This window comes from Sarcophilus harrisii, chromosome 2 (genome assembly GCF_902635505.1).
Source record: "Sarcophilus harrisii chromosome 2, mSarHar1.11, whole genome shotgun sequence".
Classification (NCBI taxonomy): domain Eukaryota; kingdom Metazoa; phylum Chordata; class Mammalia; order Dasyuromorphia; family Dasyuridae; genus Sarcophilus; species Sarcophilus harrisii.
Window position 1 is genome coordinate 657,901,461 of NC_045427.1, and position 25,018 is coordinate 657,926,478.

Genomic DNA, 25,018 nt, shown 5'->3' on the forward strand with positions numbered 1-25,018 from the left:
CCCCAAATCCAATTCTGCTACTTTCTTTTCTGAATATGAGAATAGTCATAGAGGACAAGGCCTTTCTGGACTATTTCTTGAGAAATAGGTCAGGGAGAGATCAGTGAGAAGGGACATAACTCATGCCTTGGGAAAATTGTATTTAAAGAGCTGCTTCATTGGAACCTGAAGGTTTGAGGGTCATTACCTCATACCAGAAACTAAAATCAAGCTCTACAAAACCTGAGATGAAAAGCCTCTCCAAGAACTGCTCCCCTCTTCTTGGCTTCTGTGTTTTTCTTCTCATTCCCAGAGTTCCTAGTGTAGTGGCAGAATAGACACTCAATGGATATGGTCCCTTTAGAACATTAAGCTGCTCAAGAGCAAGAGATGTTTCAGTTTTGACTTTGTTTCTCTAGTGGCTAACACAGTGCATGACATGTGGTAGAAACTCATAATTGCTTATTGATTGATTTACTTACTATTCTCTATTGGGGAGGAAAGTCCCTTTCTTATATGATGACATGGCTGTTTCCTCAAATAAAATATCCAAATTCTTTCCATCCTACGTACACATTCTTTGGATTTAAAATTTTTTTTTCAATTACATTAAAAAAATCTTTTTAATGGTGAATAAGAAAAACCCATTTATTTAGCTTCATTGCAAGAAATATCTATTAAGTGTTTTTCTTGTACACCAGGCACGATAATAGAGTTTGAATTCTCACTGATCTGTGAATTCTTTCCTCAGCAGAATTTGTGGCCCAATCATGCAGGTGATCACAAGGATCAAAATTCTATTATAATGTCTTTCCTAGAAATATTTCCTCTTGACATTAGTCATGATTTTCAAAAAGTTAATGTGATTTTAGGAATGGGAGGGTGGTTCATTCAGTGAAAGGGATTATCATCTGAGCCCATGGTGTTGTGTGACTAGTAATTAAGAGATGACATCTTAGATTTGCTACACTGGGTAGCATAGGTAGTTCTCGATACCTCTTTGCACTTAGTAGCCAGAACACTTCTGGATGTTATATTATTAAATTTTTAGTTTTAAAAGAAGATTGACAAATAAGAATGGAAGGACTAGCAGATTTCTTCTAAATCTAATGAAGAGTTAATCTGGATTCTAAAATTTAACAACATATTTTGAAAGTTGCTAAAGCAGTTGTGTTCAACTTATCACTGCCCCCAAGTAGACCTTTTTATCCTGTGTCATTCTTTTTGAGTCCCTATTGATATCAGTGGCTCCTGAGCCACCATCTCTCCTCTTTTAAACTCTTTTGTCTTCCTTTAAGGTGGTTATCCCCTTAATTTACCAGTAATGGTATCAGAAGATGCCTGGTCGGTGTGGGGCTTTGAACTGTCAGAAAAAATTATGATGGAGTCACTTTTTGGAGGGTGTTGGAAACCACTATAGATACTATTTGGGGGCCAAATTCTGAGGCTGAGATGTTTTTGATATCCATCACGCTTTCTCATCATTTGTTTTGATTCCACATTCAATGCATATATTATGAGGTAGAGAGACCTGCTAAAGAGTGGGACAGAATAACAAGAAGGACTGGTAAGTGCTGACAAATCATATGATGCTCCCCACAGAGATCTAAGGAAGAAATAATTGTCTTTTTCATCAACTGTCTCCAGAGTACAACATTGTTGAATGAAAATATCCAAAGGAATGGGTAAAGTGCAGTAGCTTCTAGCCATCAATCTGATAAAAGCCTTGCTTCTCCATTTAATGGAATTTTAACACCCAATGCTTAGGCATTCACAATTCTAGGTTTCCATGACATTGACTTGGCCCATCAAGAAGTTATCTTTGTGAGTTAGAGAGAAGGAGCTAAACCACTGGGTTCTCTCCTATTGCTGTGCCATTGTTACTAAGCTTGGGACATTAATGAGAACATAGGAGGGGAATACCTACTTAAAAATTACCACTGTTTAATAGATGGACTTGCTGCCTTTTCTCTGCAGGGTGGAATTACCTGCCTTTTTTTGCTCTTGTCTTTTGGTTCTATTTCTTTTTGCTCAATGCCCTGGGCCTCTTAAACAAACTCCCTAGAGAGTCTTTTTTTCTTCAATATTATATTATATTACAATCCTCTTCCTCCTGCTATGGATTTAACCATTCTGTCCCTGGCTAACTCTCTCTGTGTCTTCTCAAAGGCACCTGAGCTAGATGGAGAGACATTTGTTGTATAGCAACTGGGGTCGGTGCAAGAATTAGACCAGGTTTCGATTGTGATTGGCCAAACATTGTGTTTTCCTTTTACTCTCATTGCTTCTCCACCCTCAGGAACTGGATAATGAGAGCCTCACTTATGCTTTTTGGTGAATTGTAAGAGGAAAATAAAATGGCTGGGACACGATGCCTGCCTTTCCTATGCTAGGAGTCAGCAGAATTCAGGAAAGACTGATGCACTTAGGGTCACAGGATCTGAGTTCAAATCTTCATTCTTCCACTTACTTCCTGTAGGAATCCACTTACCTTCTCTGGGATTTGGCTTTCTCATTTGTTCATTGAGAACTTTGGAAAGCTCCCTTTTTGTAATGATCTAGGCTTCAGTACGGCATAGCTTTACACTCCTCCCAACAAGTTGTCAGGTGTCAGTTGGCTTCCAGATGCTCAGCTGTCCTCTGGGTGCTTAGTTCTCCTTCAGGAGCTCAGCTGGCCTCCAGTTGCTTTCCTACCTACTTCTTGACACAGTCCAGACTAAGAATAAAAATCTTAGAAGAAAATGGTCATGGGACTTGGTGAGTGCTTTCCTATGCGTACATCACCAAGAATAGCAAATTTCTTAAATAACAAAGCATAAGGAGCTCAACATTAAACCAGGATAAAGAGAATGACAGGGGATGAAAGGGATGATATCCTATGTCAGGTGACTGGAGGGCAAAAGAGATGGATGGAAACAGAAAGAAGGACCACAATTCACTTGGAGTCCAGAATAATGGAGGGTTCTACTTGAAGAAGATGAAATTAGAGCTTATGGGCAGGAAGCAGCTGTTTGTTCCCAGGAGTCAGTAATGCTGGCTCTCGATTTTCTTCTTTGTGTGCCCTCTCTGTACAAACCAGTCAGCTCTTATGATTCATTTGCTATTTTTATGACTCTGATTTTCAAGCCTACATATTTGGCAATAAATTTTCTCTTGAGCTTCTGTCACACACTACAAACTACCTAATAAATGTTCCTAAGTAGATATCTCACAGACAGTTCAATCCAAATGTCCAACAGTTAACTTATGACCTTTTCATTCAAACAGCTCCTTTCCCAACTTTTCTGTTGAAGGCACCCTTATCCTCCAAGTCTCTAAGCTGGGAAACTTTAGAGTCATATTTGTCTTTCCACTCACTCTCTTATGCCCAGTTGATTCCCAATTCTTGTTACTTTTATCTCCATAGTATCTCTAGTATCTGCCCCCTTCTTTCCAGTCACCATCTTCTCAGGATCTCATCATGTCTTGATTGAATTACCAACAGTGCTATTCAGTTGGACTCCCAGCTTCCTTCCTCTCTTTCCTCTAATCTCTCCTTCCTGAAGCTGCCAAAATAATCTTTCTAACACATAAGTCAGACCCTATCACCCACTGCTGGAAAGCTCCAGTCACTCCCTATTGTCTCTGGGCCGTAATACACTTACTTCAGCTTGTCATTTAAGGTTTTCATAACCTGTCTTTAGCCTTCATTTCCAAACTTATTACTGTCCTGATGTTCTCAGTACCAGCTAAACTGACTTTCTTTGACTGGACATCCATATCCTGCCTCCATAACTTTGTCCAGGTATTCTCCCGTGACTGGAATGCACTCAGTTTTGCATACTGGACTTGTCAGTTCCATTTTGATGCGACTCAGGCATTATCTTTTGTGGGAAGGCTTGGGCACTCCCCTCTTCTTCCTGCTAGGAACCATATTTGTATTCAGTGGTCATTAGAATGTAGCTCTTCAGCAGAAAGACAAGGACTATTGTTCCTTTTACGTTGGTAGCTTTCCTGCTTACCACAGTGTTTTGCTCAAAGGAGAAGCCAGGGCTTGTTGGATCAGACCAGACTGAAGAAATCAAAAGTCTGTCAATGTGTCAAAACGTTGTTTTATTTTTCATCAACAATTCATATGACAAATGCATAGGAGAATGGAAATAACAGTGGATTGGGAATCCAAGGACCTGAATTAAAATTCAGCCTCTGTCACTTACAGAATGAATGGGGCAAAGAGTTGATTAAGTTAAGCAAGGTAAAGATAAAAGTGCCAAGTGAAGTCTGCCTTTATGTGTAATCATGGTGAGGAAAGGAAGAAAGCTCCATTCTTTTTTAACTTTTATTTTTTCAATCAATGAACATTTTTTCTTTTGATTTCAAGTTGATTTCAACAATATATTTAGCAACAGAATTTCCTACTGCATGTCCATTTAGAGACATAGGTCTAAATGGGCACATGGGCCTCTCTAGATTTAAGAATCTACAGAATATAAGCTCAAGATTCTTTTGTCTGAAAATATAGAGGAAGAATGATGAACTAGATACTGTCTCTCGGATTTTGAAGGCTATGTCACCGTGAGTGAGCACTCTCAGCATGACAGAAGAAGAATGTATGGAAATGAGAAGCCAGCTGGCTAATATGTATTCAGCATCTTATGTGCCTCCATGTGCACATGCAAACACAGACAACCTCACCACTTTTTAGTCATATTGAAAAGCTTTTCCAAATCACATCTTTATTCACAAGACCTCAGTTCAAACAATATTTATTCAGGGTTTCTCTAGGCAAGACAATGATCAGCACTGAAAGACAAAAAGAAGAGATGGAGTCCCGGACCTCATAAACTTTACAGTTGAGCAGGGATAAGGCAATACAAGGTAAGACACAAATTGTCATGATATACTCCCATATTGAATATGATCTGTTTCTTCCAAAGGTTTTTGGGTACCAGGTTTAATACTCTAAAAAAGCCTGATTTTCCTCCTTTACTTTCTCTATCTCTTTACCAACCATAAACCTCCTTAGTTCGTTCTCTCTCTCTCTCTCTCTCTCTCTCTCTTTCTCTCTCTCTCTCTCTCTCTTTCTCTCTCTCTCTCTCCTCTCTCTCCCTTCTGTCTTCTTCCTTTCTTTCTCCCTCTCTTTTTCCTTAAATCTCTCTCTCTCTGTCTCTGTTTCTCTCCCCCCTCCCTTTTTTCCCCTTCCTCCCTCTTCCTTTTTCCTTCCTTATCATTCCCTCTAATGAGTCCAACCCTAGGATTCTGCTGAACTTCTAAGTACAGATGCAATGAAATCAGTGACTCTTTTTGAAAGACTACATCACAGTGAGTGAGCACTGTCAATATGACATAATTACTCCTAGAGCCTGGGACCATCTCTTTGATGATCATTGACATTCCCTGGATGAAAGGAAGTGCTGCCTAAGAAATAGCTCTGAAAGAGCACCTCAGACTTCTCAAAGGAGACGACCATCATTTATGTATTGACTCTCATCCTCTAATCAAAAGGGAAACACATTTTCTTCTTCAAGATCAACAAAGAATACCATTACTTCCCAACATCATTTTAGATAATGAATTTACAGTGTGTAAGTACCAAAAGGGCAAAAAGGACACAGATACCAGTTCTGACTCAGGGTTTAATTGGAATAAACAGACATTTCTTTAAAACCTTCAATGTTCCAGGCCTCAGGGACACAGAGACAAGAGCTGATAAGAGCTGGTGTCATTAAAAAGCTCATATTCTATTGGAAGAATACAGTGAGTTGGTCTCGGTTCATTTCGTTGCTACTCATGTTCCTAATTATGTGTTGTGTCCTCCTCCCTACTGTTAGTGTACAAACCTGTAAGACTGTGGGACTTTGGGTGAGTGGAGAAAATATTTCTTGCTACTGATCTTTTGTCTAATTGTTACCTTGTATAATTAAATGCTTTTTTTTGAATGAATATATCTTTCTTTGATTGGATGGAAAGAGAAAGACATTATTGGGTACTCATGAACTAAGGGTTTTTAGTACATGTTGGCTGAAACTCCTCTACTACTTATGTGTCACAAACATGAGCTGCATTTTGGGAGACTCATGCATGGGGGGGAGTACTTAGAAATCTAATGTTCTCTAGGAGGGTCTACCCTTTTGAATCATAGAAAAGTTCTATCATATTGAACCCCTTAGATGTCAAATATTATAATTATGGGAAGAGGAGGCAGCTAAGTGGTGCCATATTTCCCAGAGCACCAGGTTTGATATCAGGAAGACCTGAGTTCAAATTTGACCCTAGATGTTTACTAGCTGTGTGATCCTGGGCAAGTCACTTACCTCCATTGACTTCAGTTTCTTCATCTGTAAAATGAAGTGGAGAAAGAAATGATAAATCTCTATGGTTTTATCTACGTTTATCTATTAAATTTATCTACGGATAAATCTTTACAAAGAAAACCTTAAAAGGAGTCACAGAGAGTTGGACATGACTTAAAAAATGACTGAATATTGTGATGTTATAATTGGAGAGCTGGTCTGTAGTCAAGAAGACTTCCTTGCTTCTGAAACAAAATGACTGTGGTGACCCCAGGCACCTCAAGCAAGTCTCTAGAGCTCTTCAGTTTAGATAGTTGCCTATTTTATTGCAGGGAATTTCCATCTCAAGAATTCCCCAGACCATTAAAATCACCACTTCACATGGAAGGAAGGAGAGCAGAGAGAACTGAGTGACTAATCACAGTTTGACTAAATTGTATAATGCTGGTGCAGGGCATAGAGTCAGGTTCAGATTGTTAGCAGTGGGAGGGACTCAGAGATCATTTAGCCTTTTACACATAAAGAAACTGAGCTGTGAAGAGAGGGAAATGATTTCCTTTCCCTCATCTGGGCTCACACAGTACACAAGGGCAGAACTAGGAATAAAAGCCAGGTTTCCCTTCTCCCTGTTCTGTGCTCTTTTGTTTTTCTTTACTAAAACAGGTCTCCAGTGAGATTAGATCTAGGAAGTGATACAATCCTTTGGGAATCACTGCATCCTATTCTGAGTGGCCCCAGGGTAGGATCAGGACAGGCTTCATGTCCTACAGTGGAGACTGAGTTGAGATATTAAGAATGGCTTTGAGTGATAGAGGAGGCAGAGCCAAGATGGCAGAGTAAAGGTAAGAAAGAACTCACTATGTTCTCCCCTAAAGTTCTCCAAGTTCCTTTAAATAATGACTCTAAACAAATTTTAGAGCATTAGAATACACAAAAAGATAAGAGTAGAACAATTTTCCAGCTGAAGATAACTTAGAAGGTTGGCAAGAAAGGTCTGTGATACCAGGGTGGGGAGTCCAATATTAAGTCCCACTGTAGGCTGAGCCAGCACAGCCCCAGTTCTGGCCCCAGTCTCAATGCCAGCAAATCAGGAACTGGCCTAGAAACCCCTGAATCAGCTGCATAATTGGTGGCTTCCACACCTCTCAGCCCAGAGCCTTCAAAGAGAACTTAGGTCAGCAGAAAAGGTCTGTGGCAATAGGGTGGGAATTCAGCATACAAACAATTCAGACTGAGCCAGTACAACCCCAGCTCCAGCTCCAGCTCCAGCTCCAGCTCCAACTCCAGCTCCAGCAAAGCAGGGCCTCCAAATCAGGAGCAGAACTCATGGATTCAAGAGCTCTCAATCCAGAGACACCAAAGATGGTTTGGAAGGTCAACTGCAAAGGTTGGTCAGCGGGGTGAGAGGACCTTGGGAAAATATCAAACCAAGAATGGGCCTGACAATGGTGGTGACAGCAGCTTCCTGAGGCCTCAGCTCACAGGAGGTCTCTTTACTAGTATTGAGGAAGGACTTTGTGGCTTTAACACACTGGATCTTATAGCTCCAGTGGGGCAGGGACACTCCTAATAGCTCTGAGGCAGAAAAGAGTGCTTGTGGTTCCTAGAAGCATCTCAGAAAACAGCTTGTGACAGTGCACCCTCCACCCTGGAAACAAAGAGTTAAAAGCTGGGCAATAGTTTAGAAAAATGAATAGACAACAGAAAAAGGTTCTGATTGTAGAAAGTTACTATGGTGACAAGAGAGATCAGAAGATCAGACACACAATCAGAAGATAACAGAGTCAAAGCTCCTACATCCAAAGCTTGCAAGAAAAACAAGAATTGGATTCAGGCAATGGAAGAGCTCAAAAGGGATTTTGAAAATCAAGTAAGAGACATAGAGGAAAAATTAGGAAGAGAATTGAAAGTGGTGCAAAAGGAAATACAAAAAGCTAAAGGGGGAAGAATGCAGAATTGGCCAAATGGGACAAGAGATACAAAAGTTCACTGAAGAAAACAATTCTTTAATAATTAGAAATGAGCAAATGGAAGCTAATGACTTTGTGAGAAATCAAGAAACAAATCCAAAAGAATGAAACAATAGAAAAAAAAATGTGAACTATATCATTGAAAAAACAATTGATCCGGAAAATATAGCCAGGAGAGATAATATAAAAATTACTGGTTTACCCAAAAACCATGATCAAAAAAGAATTTGGAAATCATCTTTCAAGAAATTATCAAGGAAAACTGTGCTAATTTTCTAGAACCAGAGGACAAAATAGAAATTGAAAGAAAACACTAATCACCCACCTCCCAAGAGAGATCAAAGATCAAACCTCCCAGGAATATTATAGTAAATTCTGGAACTCCCAGGTCAAAAAAAATTTTTTTGCAAGCATCCAAAAGGAAACAATTCAAATATAGTGGAGCCACAGTCAGAATAACACAAGACTTAGCAACTTCTACATCAAAGGAGTAGAGAGCTTGGAATATGGCATTTTAGAGAGCAATGGAAATAAGTTTACAACCAAGAATTATCTATCCAGGAAAACTGAGTATAATCCTTCAGGGGAAAAGGTGAAAGTTTGATGAAATAAAGAATTTTCAAGCCCTCATGATGAAAAGACCAAAGCTGAATAGAAAAGTTGATTTTCAAATACAGGACTCAGGAAAAGCATAAGGAGGTAATTAGGAAAGTGATATCATAAGGGACTTAAGAAAGTTTATCTGTTTACATTTCTGTATAGGAAGATTATACTTGTAACTCATTAGAACCTTCTCATTATTAAAATGGCATTTAGAAGGAGTATATATAGACAGAAGACATAGGTGAGAGTTGAAAATGAAGGGATAATATCTAAAATAAAATTAAGGAGTGAGAGAAAAACGTACATGAGAAAAGGAAAGGGCAAAGTGGAATGGTATAAATTATCTGCCATAAAAGAGGTAAGGAAAAGCTTTTAGAGTGGAGGAGAGGAGGGGGAGCAGGGGAGGAGTGAATCTAATTCTCATCAAAATGACTCAAAGAGGAAATAACATACCTATTCAATAAGGGTATAGAAATCTATCTTACCAGGGAGAAAAGTAGGAGGGAGAAAAGGAATATGGGAAGGGGGAGGGTGATAGGAAGAGAGGGTATATTGGGGGAGGAAGTGGTCAATAACAAAACACCTTTGAGGAGGAATAGAGTGAGAGGAAAGAGAGAATACAATAAACAGAGGTGATAGTTAGCATTAGCCATTGTAAAAAATAATTTTGAAACAAGTTTCTATAAGGCCTAATTTCTCAAACACAGGGAACTAACATGTGACTTTTATGAAAATGTTTTGCATATCTTCACATGTACTTTCTTAATGGTGTCTGGGGATGGGGATAAGGGAAAGAATCTGGAACTCAAAATTTTAAGAACTAATATAAAATTTGTTTTAAATGTAAATGGGGAAAAATAAAAATATCAGTGATTTTAAAAAGATAATTAAAACCACAGAAAAAATCCAAAAAATGACTAGTTTTGATTGAAGTAGGTGAAAGAAGACCTACTAGGTTGGGCAAAGGAATGGAGGTGGTGTAAAGTGGGTAAAAGAGCACTGGCTTAGAATTTGGAGACCTGGGTTCACATTCTGATTCAGCTGCTTGGTACCCATGTGACCTCAAACTAGACTCTTCTCTCTGCAAAATGAGAGAGCTGGCTCTTTGTGCTCTAAGCTAGAATTTTGATCTATGCTGATATATATGACAGGCTGGGTGGGAAAGTACAGGAAGGAGACAGTTTGGCTAGAACATAGAGCATGCAAAGGGAAAAAGTGTCTAGTAAGAACTGAGAGGTGAGATGGGGCAGGAAGGTCTTTAAGCTTTATGTCCAAGGCTCTCTTCTAGGGCCCATCCCATGTGGCTCTTATGTCTAACAGAAGAACATTTCTCACCTTCAGTGTAAGGGGATGGGAAAGGTTGTTTGGCATCCCATTGATCCATTTGAGCATATTTCTTCCTCTATAGGATAGTGATATGAACATTGGCACTTTATTAAGAATTAGAAACTCCTGATTAGTTTCTACTGCCTGGGTATGTCTCAAAGATTGATAAGCTGGGACATAAGACTCAGAACTTTTCATAGTGGTCAATCAAACAGTCAAGACTTTATTAAGTGCTTCCTATATACCAGGCACTGTGATTAGGGCTGAGGACACATAAATAGGCAAAAATAGTCTCTATCTTCAAGGACCTGCCATTCTAAGGAAGAAAACAACATGTAATGATTAGATACGTACAAGATCAGGGTACAAAGGAGATGACCATAGAAGGAAATCATCAATAACTGGAAGATCTGGAATGACCTCTTGCTGAAGAGGCCTTTTGATCTGAGTCCTGAAGGGGGCTAAGAGTTCTAAGGGGTGGAAATAAAGAAGGAGGGTATTTTATACATGGAAATGGGAGGTGGAGTGTTGTGTGAGAGGAATTAACAAGTAGGCCAGTATAGCAGTATCATAGAATGTGTTAAGGGGAGTAACCTATTGTCCAGCTATCATTTCTGTCCAAGATACATATAGCGAAGGGCTGGGTTAATGGGCTGCCCAACTACTGGCATGGCAGAATCTTGGCAAAATTCATTCTTCATCATTTTCTTTTTTCCATGGTGGATGACTGGACAGGTCCCTTTTGAACACCTGCTCATCTCTATGAGAATATGATATATGTAGCCTGCCAGTATTCAGTGTCATCTGTACAATGACTTCTGTGACCAGGATTATCTGGAGACCCTCTCTATCAATGGGGGATTCTTTTTATTTCCATTTTTTTCTGGAATTTCTTCTATTTGGTCTTTGAGTACAAGTTATCATCCATGACATTGACAAATGTTTCTGGTGAGCAGGAGGCAGATTCCTCAGCTCCCTGTTTTCTTACTCAGTTTGTGATAATACTGGTCAAGACACTGCTGAACAAAGACATCCCTTAGCCTAATTCAATGATAAGCTTTTAAAAACTAAACCTGAAACCTGAAGAGACCTGAGTTTAATGCAGACATTTCCAGGATTCCCACTATGTGCTACATGAGGTGGAATGGTCTAGTTTTGGCTAGAAGGCTAAACAAGAGAACCCCACCTGCACCTTTATGGAAAGTCCAGTCTGGGATGGCTCCAATTACCAGGAAGGCTTTTTTTCTTGACATTAAACCTATATTGGCTCTCTGCAACATCTATCCTTTGCCTTTATCTCTTCCCTCTGGGATCAAATAGAACCACTCTTAACCCTCCTTACATGTGAAAATCCCTTAAATGCTTGAAGAGAGAATCACATCTGCTCAAGTCTTCTCTTCTCAAAGCTAAATATGTCCTGTTCTTTTAAATCATCCCAATATAACATTTAGTCTTCACCATGCTAGCTGCCCAACACTGCACACCCTCCAGTTTATCAATGTCTTCCTTAAACTGTAGTATCTAGAACTAAACACAAAACTCCAAATGATCTCAGAGCACATTTTTTGAATCCTCATTCCTGGGAACGGGGCCCCTCTAAATGTACCCCAAGAAAACATGGACTTTTTGGTGTTGTTCACTTAGTCAGAGTTTGCAGTTCTTTAAAGCCCCTGGCTTCCTTCGAAAATAGCAGCTGTCCATCCATGCACACTCCATCACACAAGCATTCATACACAGATATACATATACATACATATACACAAAGAGAAGGTTGATTTTTTTATACCCGAATGCAAAACTTTGCATTAGTCCCGGTTGAACTTTATCTTATTAGATTCATCATAGTGCTCATTGTCTTGAGTTGAATTGAAATAGTTTCATCCTCTGTGAAATCTTGAAGTGTCTCAAATGTAGGTGGCACTTATAGTTGGTCCCTGAAAGTATAAATACTTAATATGATATCTGTAACAGTTACTTTTCTTCCAGTCTTTGTGAACTCTATCTTAGAAGTCATTAAGAATAAACTCACATTTATCCCCCTCAATTGTGCAGTGATTAGAAGTGAGAGGTTGAAATCCATTCCATATGATGATGTCTAAAAAAAACTCTCTACTCTTCTTATCTTTCTATATGATAGCAAAATAATTGCTCAGTTCAGTGGTGGGAAAATTTGAGATGATTGTGTAGGATGATCTCAAGTCCTGATTGTTAAGTTAGGAAGTTGCTGGGGTGACCAAGTGTGTGTATACACACTCCCAAACTAACCCTTTCCTTACATAATACAAAGAGAATTAAGGAATTAACCAATATTCACTTAATTGGGTTAAGGTAGGTCTGCATTAATAGTCACTCAGTTATTCATAAATGTAATTATCTAGTGGGGAAAGTAGGTGACACAGTGGGTAGAACTCTTGGCCCAAATCAGGAAGACTCATCTTCCTGAGTTCAAATCTGACCTCAGCCACTTACTAGCTGAGTAACCCTGGCCAAATCACTTAAATCTATTTGCCTCAGTTTCTCCATGTGTAAAATGAGCTAGAGAAAGAAATGGCAAACCACATTGGTATTTTTGCCAAGAAAACCCTGAATGGGGCCACAGAGTTGTACATAACTGAAAATGACTGAATAGTAGAAGAGACAATATAACACAGAAGTTGGAAGGCTGATTTTGTAATTGAGAAGACCCAGGTTCCTAACTCTGACACTAGTTATAGTATAATCAACAAGTTTCTGAATCATGGACAAGTCTAATGATTATATATGCACATATATACATATATATGCAGTTTATGTTCTATATTGGAGAAGGGAGTTCCCACAACAGAAATAACAGATTTTTGATTTATTAATGAGTGGAAGAAGTAAGTTAAACCCTACTAATGTCCTCTACAACATAGCAAAGAATTACCCCAACTTTTCAAAGACCCTAACAACAGAGGTCCAGCTTGTTCAAGTTTTCTTATGATGGAAAGGCTTAGAGTATTTGTTCATTGAAGAATTGTACTCTGTGTCTGCCTTCTGATGACCATTTTGGCTGAATTTAAAGGGTTCATCACCTGAATATAAGATGATGAACCTTTTGGCTCCTGAAACTTTCCTGAAGATATTCAATGATGTTTTTTTTGGTCTCTTGGGACAGATTGTAATTTATCTATCATTTTTCATCCTGTGCTACTCACAACCACATTCTTCCATAGTTCACAACATCACCTCGGTCTTCAGGACTTTGATAATTATATGTGACTCAGGGGGAATTCCTTAGCTGCCATTTGCCCCAGTTTCTTTATCTGCCAAATAGTAATAACAACACCTACCTTATAGGGTAACCAACAAACCTTGATATTACTTTTACTGAAAAAAATCTCTATAATCTTTTATATTCCTCTTATTCAATCAATCAGTCAGTCAGTCAACAAGGATTTATTAAGCTCTTGTTATATCACAATCGGGATACAAATAGAAAGATTGAAATAATCTCCGTTTTTCAGGAGTTCACATTTTAATGAGAGAAGCAATTGTATGTATAGAAATATATATAGAATAAACAAAGAGATAAATGAAAATAAACAAAGTATAATACAAGGTAATTAGGGATAGAAACAGAGTAATCGAGAAAAAGGTAATTAGAAAAGTATGCTTGTTGTTGCTTAGTAATATTCACTCATGGCTGACTCTTTGTGACCCTATTTGGGGCTTTCTTGGCAAAAATAACTGGCCTGGTTTACCATTTTTCTTTTTGCGCTCATTTTGCAGAAAAGGAAACCAAAGCAAACAGGGTTAAGCAACTCAACCAGGATCATATAGCTACAGGTCTGGGGCCAGATTTGAATTCAGGTCTTCCTGACTTTAGACCCAGCACTCTAACCACTGTACCTTAGCTGCTCCAAGTATATCTGAGCTATTTCTTAAAGAGAAAGAGGAATTCTACAATGTGAAAGTAAGGATGGCATATATTTCAGGCATGAGATGACCATTGTGAAGGCACAGAGCTCTATAGGAGATCTATATTTGGATCTTAGAAGGCCCGTTTGGATGGATTTCAGAATGAAGGAGGGGGGAGGTTAGAAAAGAATGTGGTTCATGAACTTTCCCTTTTTCTTTCCTTCCTTTATTTCAATGATTTCTATCTATAGTGCCCCAATTTCAAGAAGTACTAAATCATTTCATTCCCTTCTGCTCTTCTTTTCTCTAGAATCCTGCTTAATCACACTCTATGTAATTAGCTCACAGATACCCAAAAGTAGAACATTTAAAAGATAATTTTTTCATTTGTTTATTGCAGTAATAACGATTTAATCAATAAATCAGCAAAGATTTATTAAGGATCTAATATGTACTTATTTTGGCAAGGGAAATGATAGCCCAATCCATTATCTTTGCCAAGAAAACCCCAAATAGGGTTGTAAAAAGTCAGATCTCTAATGATTGAACAACAAAAATGTGCTCATATATTGCAAGTCACTGCTAAGTACTGGATGTAGAAAAACAGTGAAAAGCCAGTCCCTGCTCTCAAGGAGCTCATGATTTATCTCGGGCCTCTAGACTTGTTTATCTTTATTAATTATTGCTTGAATGGAAGGTGATTTTCTTCTCAAGCTCACTTGTTTATCTTTATTAATTTTGCATGAACCCTTTTAGTAGTGGCAAGAAACTGGAAACTGAGTGGATATCCATCATCTGGAGAATGGCTGAATAAATTATGGTATAGGAATATTATGGAATATTATTATTCTATAAGAAATGACCAGCAGGATGATTTCAGAGAGGCCTGGAGGTAGTTACAGGAACTGATGCTGAGTGTAGTGAGCAAAACCAGGAAATCATTGTAAATGGCGACAACAATATCATACGACAATCAATTCTGATGAACGTGACTCTTTCCAACAGTGAGATGACTGATGCCATTTCCTATGATCTTGTGATGAAGAGAGCCATCTACACTCAGAAAAAGGACTATGGGAACTGAATGTGGATCACAACATAATATTCTCACTATTTTTGTTATTGTTCGCTTGCATTTTGTCTTCTTACTCATTTATTTTCTTCTTTTGATCTGATTTTTCTTGTGCAGCAAGAGAATTGTATATGTTTATGCATATTGGATTTAACATATATTTTAACATGTTTAATATATATTGAATTGCTTGCCATCTAGGGGAAGGAATGAGAGGAAGGAGGAGAAAATCTGAAACACAAGGCTATGCAAAGATCAATGTTGTCAAATTATCTATGCATATGTATTGAAAATAAAAACTTTAAAAATTAAAAAAATAATTCTTGCATGAATCGAGAGTGATTTTCTTAACTGATTTTTGTATTTCAAAAAGTCTGTTGAATTCTGACTTTCAGGAGGAAGGATAAAAATGAATTTCTTGAAATTCCACTTTTTTACATGAAATAATATGATCAGCATTGGCAGCTAATCTATCTATTTTCAAGCAATATCCACTGTTTTTTTTTAGCATATTTTATTCCAGAACATCTGGGTAGTGCATTGGATAGAGCGCCAGTCATGGAATCAGGAAGACTCATTTTTGTGAGTTCTAGACACTCATACCTATATGACCTTGGGTGAGGCACTTAACACTGTTTGCCTTAGTTCCTCATCTACAAAATAAGTTGGAAAAGGAAATAGCAAAACACTCCAGTAATTTTGACAAGAAAATCCCAAATCAGGCCATGAAGACACAACTAAAACAATTCAACCCACCATATTCCATTTTTTTCTTTTTCATTTTCACCAATCAATAGTCATCAGAGAGTTGAATTGTTGTTGTCTATATAAATTCCCCTCTCAAAGTTTGCACTAAACTCCCTTTATCCTAAAGTGTGATGATTACATTTCTAGGGTGTGCTAAATTTGAGATTCCTCCCTAATTTTGTCATATAGATTCTAGTGATATGGACTTATTGCTCAAATTCCAATATTCCTAGGTACTTTTCTTTTTCTTCTTTTTAAAAATCTGTGGACTAACAAAGTTCAAAACTTTTTGGCAGTTTATTAGTTGAGATAGTTCTATAGGATATGAAATTTCTTTTTTATATAAAGCTTTTTATTTATAAAATACATTCATAGATAGTTTTCAACATTCATCCTTGCAAAACCTTGTGCTCCATTTTTTTCTCCTTCCCTTCCTCACACCTTCTCCCCTAGATGGCAAGTAATCCAATACATGTTAAACATGAGCAATTCTTCTCTATATATTTACACAATTATCATTCTGCACAAGAAAAATCAGATCAAAAGGGGAAAAATGAGAAAGAAAACAAAATGAACACAAACAACAGCAAAAACTGAAAATACTATGTTGTGATCCATACTCAGTCCCACAGTCCTCTCTCTGGATGCAGATGGCTCTTTTCATCAAAAGACCATTGGAACTGATCTGAATCACCTCTCTGTTGAAAGGGTCATATGGGGTAGCTAGGTGGTGCAGTGGATAGAGCATACTGAAGTCAGAAGGCCCTGAGTTCAAATCCAACCTCAGACCCTTAACACTTTCTAGCTTGCTTAGTGACCCTGGGCAAGTCACTTAACTCCAATTACCTCAGCAAAAAAAAAAAGTCATGTCCATCAGAATTGATCACACAATCCTGTTGTTGCTGTGTGCAATGATCTCCTGGTTCTGCTCACTTTCCTCAGCATCACTTCCTGTAAGTCTCTCCAGGCCTCTCTGAAATCCTCCTGCTGATCATTTCTTACAGAACAATACTATCCCATAACATCCATGTACCACAACTTGTTCAGCCACTCTCCAACTATTGGGCAGCCACTCAGTTTCCATGTAGGTATTTTTCTTACATGATTTCCCTAAACATGGTATGTAGGTTCTTGGTTTAATTGATTTTTTTGAGGAGGAGCAAACAGTTATTTTTAGATGATCTCACTAGATTATTTTTTAAAGATTCATTGTCTCAGCATGGAGCATGTTTTCCAAATTTTGTTGTCTTTTGACTTTGTAGTAATATTCCCTCTTGTTCTTCATTTTCGTGCCAAATCTCTACACTTTTTTTCATGCAATTATCACTTCATGAAAAATTTCTCCTTCTGCTGTACCTTCTATATTTTCTTGTGGGTCTGTTCTGATCTTCCCAGAGCACTGAGAGATAAAGTGACTTAGTTGGAGACACACAGCCAGATGAAGCCAGAAGCAGGTCTTCCCGACTCTAGGGACTATCTACTATCTACTTCCCCATGTTGTCTTTCAGTAAATTGTAAAGCATATCCCAAATAAGTGTATCACATTTATAGCCTTCTTGTTTTAAATCTAGTGCTTTTGCTTTGACTAATGGAATGGGTGAACTCTCTTTGTGAAGTCCCCCCTTCATAAGATCTTCAAATTACAGTTCAATTTTTATTTTGTTGGAATGATATAAAATAATTTATTTTTCTGGCCAGCATCATGGTGCAAGAGTAAGCAAAATGTCTGAATCTGGCATTAGGATGATCAGGATTTCAAATCTACCTCAAAAACTTACTAGATATATAATTGAAAACATCACTTAAAGTCACTGAGTGCAATTCCTCCATTTGTAAAATGGGAACAATATTACCTCTAGAACCCACCTCATAGGGTTGTTGCAATGTCCATATGAAATAATGGGTGGAAATAATTTGCCAGCTCTAAGATGCAGCCTAAATCTCACATATCATTGATTCAGTTCTTGTAGGATGATACAACCTGAGGCCTTTTCAAGTCGAAAATTTTAGGACTCTGTGATGAGAATCATTCTGTTTATATTATATGCAAAGGCTGCAGAATGGAAAGAGTGCAAAATGATTTGGAAGAATTGAGCATGAGATTCATTAATTAGTTTGGAAACCTTCCATGAAGATTGCTTTTCCAGGTGATGGAAACGAGTCACTAGGTTTAGGTCATGTCGATTTTCACAGGACAAGGACTTCAATGAGTTATTCTGCAAGTCTCATCTATATGATTGTTCTTGCAAATTAAGATTGCACAACTCAGGACTTCAGAAACCATTAAAATCTTGGTTAAATATTCCCTTTAAATATTTCCATCAATCCCTGAGAGGTTTAAAACTACAGCCTTGCAGATTCCTAGCATTTTCATATTCAGTATCACCATCCATCATTTTAGGGTCTACAATTAAAATAATAATCAAGGTCTGAATTGGAGGCCTGCAACAGGAGTCAGGAAACCAGGTTGAACATGTAGAAGAGGTCTCATGAATTGATTTATTGATAGCTTCTCCAAAGGGCTACTCAGATTAGAAGATCTCGGTTAGTCATCAGTGGACAATTGAAATGAATTCACAATGGATCTGAACATCTATTTGTATGACCTCAAAAAGATACAGATTGCATAACTCATCGATCTCATAAAATCTGGAATATCTCTCTGAAAATCTCTCCAGTGTCTCTCAGATTTAAAACATCCCTCTCAGTCTTCGTCTGTTTCATTGAACCTCACCATCCTTCTTTTAGGTCTACATATCGTAATATAGTTGCCTCGTAGCAACTGGCACTAGTCGAACTATCTAGTGAGCTCCTTCTGAAATTTTCCTCACTGTCTGCAAAGTAACTCATTTTTAACTTGCCATCTCTGGCCAAAGAATAGAATCACCTTGATGACTCTTGCTCCTCTCTTTACTTCCTATGCTCCTTCCTTCAGATTCCTTCTTCTTCTTCTGTCTCTTCTTCTTCTCTCTGCTTCCTCTCTCTCCTCTCTCTCCTCCTCCTCATTTTCTCTCTCCTTTCCTTTCCTTCTTTCTTTCCTTTCTTTCCTTTCACTTTCCTTTCCTTTCCTTTCCTTTCCTTTCCTTTCCTTTCCTTTCTTCCTTTCCTCTTCCTTCCTTCCTTCCTCTTCCTTTCCTTTCCCTTTCCTTCTCCTTTCCTTCTCCTTTCCTTTCCTTTCCTTCCTTTCCTTTCCTTCTCCTTCCTTTCCTTTTCCTTTCTCCTTCCTCCTTTTCCTTTCCTTTCCTTCTCCTTTCCTTCCTCCTTTCCTTTCCTTTCCTTTCCTTTCCTTTCCTTTCCTTTCCTTTCCTTTCCTTTCCTTTCCTTTCCCTTTCCTTTCCTTTCCTTTCCTTTCCTTTCCTTTTCCTTTCCTTTCCTTTCCTTTCCTTTCCTTTCCTTTCCTTTCCTCTTTCCTTTCCTTCTCCTTCTTCCTTTCCTTCTCCTTTCCTTCTCCTCTTCCTTTCCTTCTCCTTCCTTCCTTTCCTCCTTCCTTCTCCTCTTCCTTCCTTTCCTTTCCTCCTTCCTCCTTTCCTTCCTCCCTCCTTCCTCTTCCTTCCTCTTCCTTCCTCCTCCTTCCTTCCTCCTTTCCTCCCCTCCTTCCTTTCCTTCCTCTCCTCTTCCTTCCTCCCTTCTCCTTTCCTCCTCCTCCCTTCTCCTTTCCCTTCCCTCCTTTCCTTTCCTTTCCTTTCCTCTTCCTTTCCTCTTCCCTTTCCTTTCCTTTCCTTTCCTTTCCTTTCCTTTCCTTTCCTTTCCCCTCTTCCTTTCCTTTCCTTTCCTTTCCTTTCCTTTCCTTTCCTTTCCTTTCCTTTCCTTTCCTTTCTTCTCTCTCTCTCTCTCTCTCACACACACACACACACAACCCCAAATTGAAAAACCCTAGAAAATCTCTTGGAAACTTCACTTGAAAAACTAAACCTTGCTTTGTCCTCTTGCTAAGGATTTGTGGAAGGATTATACGGTGTCACTAGTTCTACCCTTGGGCTCATACTTGATGAGGGCCTTATCAGTGTATTTATTGATTTGATGACTTCTTGTTGCCACATGCTAAGATATGAAAGGGTATTAAGGTTTGGGCAGTTACAGGCTGAAGAGATATCGGAGATCGATCTTATAACAAAGCCCCCTTTTGTCATCGAGGAGGAAACTGAAGCCCAGTGAAGGGAAGAGTCTTGGCTAAGTTGCAGAGCCAAAAAATAGTAGAGCCACTATTAAGCCCTAAGATATAGATATAAAAGTGAGTGACAACTCCAAATCAAGTAAAAAAAAAAACAATTAATAAACACTTACTATGTGGTAGTCACTATAGTAGGCACTATTTTGAGGATCCAAAGAAATAAAAAACAACCCAACCCAAGCTAGTCTCTCAAGGACTTCAGATCTAATTGGGGAGACAACATGCAAAAAGTTACAGACATATAAGATAAGGCCAGAATCAATTAAAGGAAATCAACAGAAGAAAGATATTGGAAGACTAGGACAGATTTCTTATCTTTTTGGTTTTGCTTTGTTTTCATTTTTTTATAATAGCTTTTATTTTTCAAAATAGATGCAAAGATAGTTTTCAATATTCACTCTTGTAAAACCTTGTGTCCCATATTTTTTTCCTTTCCTTCCCTCTTCCCCTCTCCCCTAAGCAGCAAGTAATCCAATATAGGTTATACATGCAATTGTTCTAAATCCATTTCTACATTTATCATGCTGCACAAGAAAAATCAGATCAAAAAGGAAAAAAAGGAGAGGAAAAAAAACAAACAAGCAAACAACAATAACAGCAAAGGTGAAAACACAATAGTATTTATTTATCACATAAATTGTGATCCACATTCAGTAGGACTCTTCTTGTGGAAGCTGGAATATTATTTGAGACTTAAAGGAAACCACAGAAATAAGGAGATCAAGGGGAAAAGAGAGAATTCTCTTCACAGGAGACAGCCAGTGGAAATGTCCAGAGGCAAGAGCTAGAATATTGTATTTCAAAATTAGCAAGCTAGTGTAGCAGAGTGCTGGAGGTGGAGGGCAGAAAACCTGTGGTGTAAGAAGTCTGGGAAGCTTTGAAGAGACCAGATGATAAAGAGCTTTTAAAGCTAAACAGAAGATTTAAAATTTGTTCCTAGAATCAATAGGGAGCTATTGGAGTTTATTGAATGGGGGTGGCAGCAGTACCATGGTGAGACTTGGACTATAAAGAGATCTATTTGCCAGCTAACTGGAGTGAGGAGAGACTTGAGTCAAGGAGACCAATCAGCAGTCTATTGCAATGGTCTAGGAATGAGATGCTGAGGCATGATTCAAGGTAGTAGCAGTATCAGGAGAAAATGAAGAACACATTGAGCTTGGCCAACTGATGGGGCCTGGAAGAGAATGAGCACTGATGAAGGCATCTAGGTTAGGGACTGAGTGTGGGAAGACAGGACAGCCCCAAGTGTGAGATGGAAGTTAGGAAGGCGCCATGTTGGAAGTACAGATCAGTTGTTTTGGACAACTGGGATTAAGATGTCTCTCCCATTTGACATGTCTACTTGGTAGGTGGAGATGTGGAGGTCAGAAGAGAGGCTGGATCTGGAGATCATCCGCATCAAGATGATTGTTGGATTCAGGGCGGTTGGTGATATCACTAAGCAAATACTAGAAGAGAAGAGGGTCATGGACAAACCTTGGGGACACTCATAGTTATCAGATATGATCTGAATGAAAATCCATCAGAAAGCCAAGAGACAAGTGGAGGAGAACAGGATGGAGTGAGTAGTGTCATAAAAACCGAGAGAGAGAAGAATAGCAAGGGGAAAAGTATGATTAACAGTGTCAAAGATTGCAGAGATGTCAAGAGGGATAAGGATCGAGAAAAGTCTATTAGATTTGACAAGTAAGAACTTATTGTAATGTTGGTGAGAGCAGTTGCAGTTGAATAATAAGGTCAGAAGTATTAGAGAGTGAAGAAGAGAGTGACAGGAAAGGAAGGAGGGGATCTAGTTGTGGATTATATTTTCAAGTTAAGCCATGAGGAGAGAAAAGCCGAAGTAACAGCAACCAGTGCTAGATGGAAGTGGGTCCTGTGGCATTTTTGTACTGGTTCCAGAGAGATGATGGTTAAAATTTCATTGTGAGCATTTATATCTAGTAAATTGGCAAATGCTACAGATCAGGACTTGACTGATTGTTTTATGGATTGCCTAGGCTTGAGAAAGGGATGGATAAAATGTTAATAATACAAATTTAAGCTTAAATATGTGTTTTGGTTTTCAGAGCTGGTGATAAAGATTTATCACAGTCCCTTTGGATAAAAGGAGTGAGTGAGAAATTTGGAAGTTGGAGGAGGCATGTTTGTAGGCAGTAAAGAAGGAGCCCTGCAACTGGGAGAACTTGAACAAAAATCATAGAATGTGTATGACTAAGGGAGCAGTGTTATAGAGGAGACCCCTGAGAAAGTGGGAAAAGCAGGAATTTTGAGAAGGGATAAAGAGATTTGGAAAAAGCTGCTCTGATGAGAGAGAGAGTGAATGAAATAGAGATGTAAAAAGAATTGCCTTGCAGTAGTGAGGGCCCAGCTGATAACAACATCAATTTGTAGGAGCTTTAGTCTGCATAGTGCTGTGATTTTCTTTAGTTTATTCAGTAGTATGAACATAGGAGTAAAATCAGCAGATAATATGAGTAACACAGAGTCATCTTGGCAGGACAAATTTTTGATAGCATAAGGGGATTCAAGAGAACAGGACAGTTTATCATTGATCTGGTTGAGCAGGGTGTGGATATGGGGAAAGAAGAAGGGTGCAGTTAAGATATCAGTGATGACTAGAAAACAAATTGAAATGGGAGGATGGAGGTCATGGTGAGGAAAAAGAACCAGATTTGGTGCGGCAATGCAGAGGGAGAAAGGGGATAATAATAGAAGAAGATCAGATAAAGGCATTGCAGAATTGATGAGCATGGAAGTGGAAGATGGCCATCTTTGTGTGGAGCTAAGGTGGGGGAGAGAAGCCGGGCATTAGAAATGGATTGAAAAATTATGAGGTTGGGGTGTTTTCAGGAATATCAATATGTGTATTGATGTCTCCTAATAGGAGGGCAGGAGATGAGAAGAGTCAGCCACTGGATTTGATGAATACAGAAGGAGAGGGGCCTGGACAACAGCCATTGATTGACTGATCAATATAGATTGACTGGACTCCAAAAGAGAAGGGGTTACTGAGTGATATCTCTTCCTCTTTTCGTCTCTCTTCCTCTTTCTGTCTCTCTGCCTCTGTCATATTTTTGACGCCTTTTGTTTGTACATCAAAATTATTTCCTGGAAGTACTTATCTTCTCTGCAACTGAACTCTCTGAATAATCAAGAAAACTAATTAAGTCAAGTCATCAGCTACGGCGACCATTTCTGATAATCTTCACAAAGTTCTGCCTGAAAGTCCCCCAATTGGTCTGTGAGTTATCAAACTTGAGCAAAGCAACCGTGGGCCGGCTCACATCACTGATCCTTGGAATCTGTCAGGGACTTTCACTCGCCATAATTCAAGTGGCAGGTTGTTCACAGAATTACATCCCAGCCTGTTTCAGAGTTACAGCTGTGAAATGACATTCAGGAAACATGTCAAGGTTTTCTATATAAAGGAACTTTCAAACCAAGCACCAGATACTCTCTGGAACATGGCTAGGTTATTTCTTATAGGAGATCATAAAACCCCCCAATAGGTGGCCCATGAGGGAAAGAATAAGCCATTTTGACAATGTCAACGTGAGATTCTTATGTTCATGTCAGAAAACCTCCATGTCTCTTTCCTAGTTACTATAATAAGGGTCCTTTAGGGGTCAATCACACAGACTGTATTTCCCTCCCTTAGTTTCTCTTAGGCTGCTTTATGACCCTCACTGTAGACATGAAATATCAATTTTTCTCAAGATAGCAAATGCAAGAGCCAAAACAGAAGACAAAGTGAACCCAAGAGAAAATAGATAGACCTCGTGGAGGGAAAATTGTCTGGTTTTTTATGATGTTTCCCTGCTTCGAGGAGGGCTGACTATTTGGAGCAAATTCTCAAAAGAGAAAGTTGAGGAGACTCAAGCAAGACACAAACTGGCTCTAACTTGGGAAAATCTCTGAAGGAAGGCTAAAGAGAGGAGGAAATTAAATCACGCTTCTTTAGCAAAGATTCCAATTCACTCCATTCATTCAAGGTCTTCATTAGGTTAAAACTGGCTGACATTTGTGACTTTTTGGAAACTGTTAATTGATATCACTCATTTTTACATCATCTCTATTTTCCAATCTATCCCTTCTACTCCAACACCATTTTTATTGAGCTTGCTGTTTTCCCATTCCAACACCTTTGATGGATTTTTTTGACAGCTTTTATTTTCAAAATACATGCAAAGCTAGTGTTCAACATTCATCCTTGCAAAATTTTGTTTTCCAAATTTTTCTCTCTCCCTTATCTCTATCCCCGCTCCCACACACTGAATAAGCTGATATGTGTTAAACAAGTGCAATTCTTCTATACATATTTCCACACTTATCATGATGCACAAGAAAAATCAGGTCAAAAGAAAAATGTGAAGGAAAAAAATCAAGCAAACAACAACAAAAAAGGTGAAAATACAATATTGTGACCCGCATTCAGTCCCCATAGTCCTCTCTCTGGAGACAGATGGCTCTCTCCATCACAAGGCAATTGGAATTGGTCTGAATCATCTAATTGTTGAAAAGAGCCACATCTGTCAAAGTTGGTCATCATATAATCTTCCAGTACCATAATTTATGCTTACTGTTTTCTCGACTCTCACTTGCTTTTTACTCATTCATACCTTTATTTCTCTGCCTCATTGTTTCTTGTTGCTCTTTAGTCATTCAGTTGCATCTGGCTCTTTGTGACCCCAAGGACCATTGCATGCCAATATTGGCCCTAAGTTGATTGTTTTTTTTGGCAAAGACACTGGAGGGGGTTGCCATTTCCCTCTCCACTAGATTAAAGCAAATATTATTGATGCTGTGGTCTGGCCTTTGTTCTTGAAGAGGACCATAAAAGAGGTGGCACTATGACATGCAAATGAACTGAATTTGTGAGGGAGGGCTGGGCAAAATCACCTCAGCCTCATTTTCTCCTCTGGGGCTATCTGGGTCCAGGGGGACACAGAATAGAATGTCTGGAGATGTGATAGGACATCTGAGCTTTTTAAGC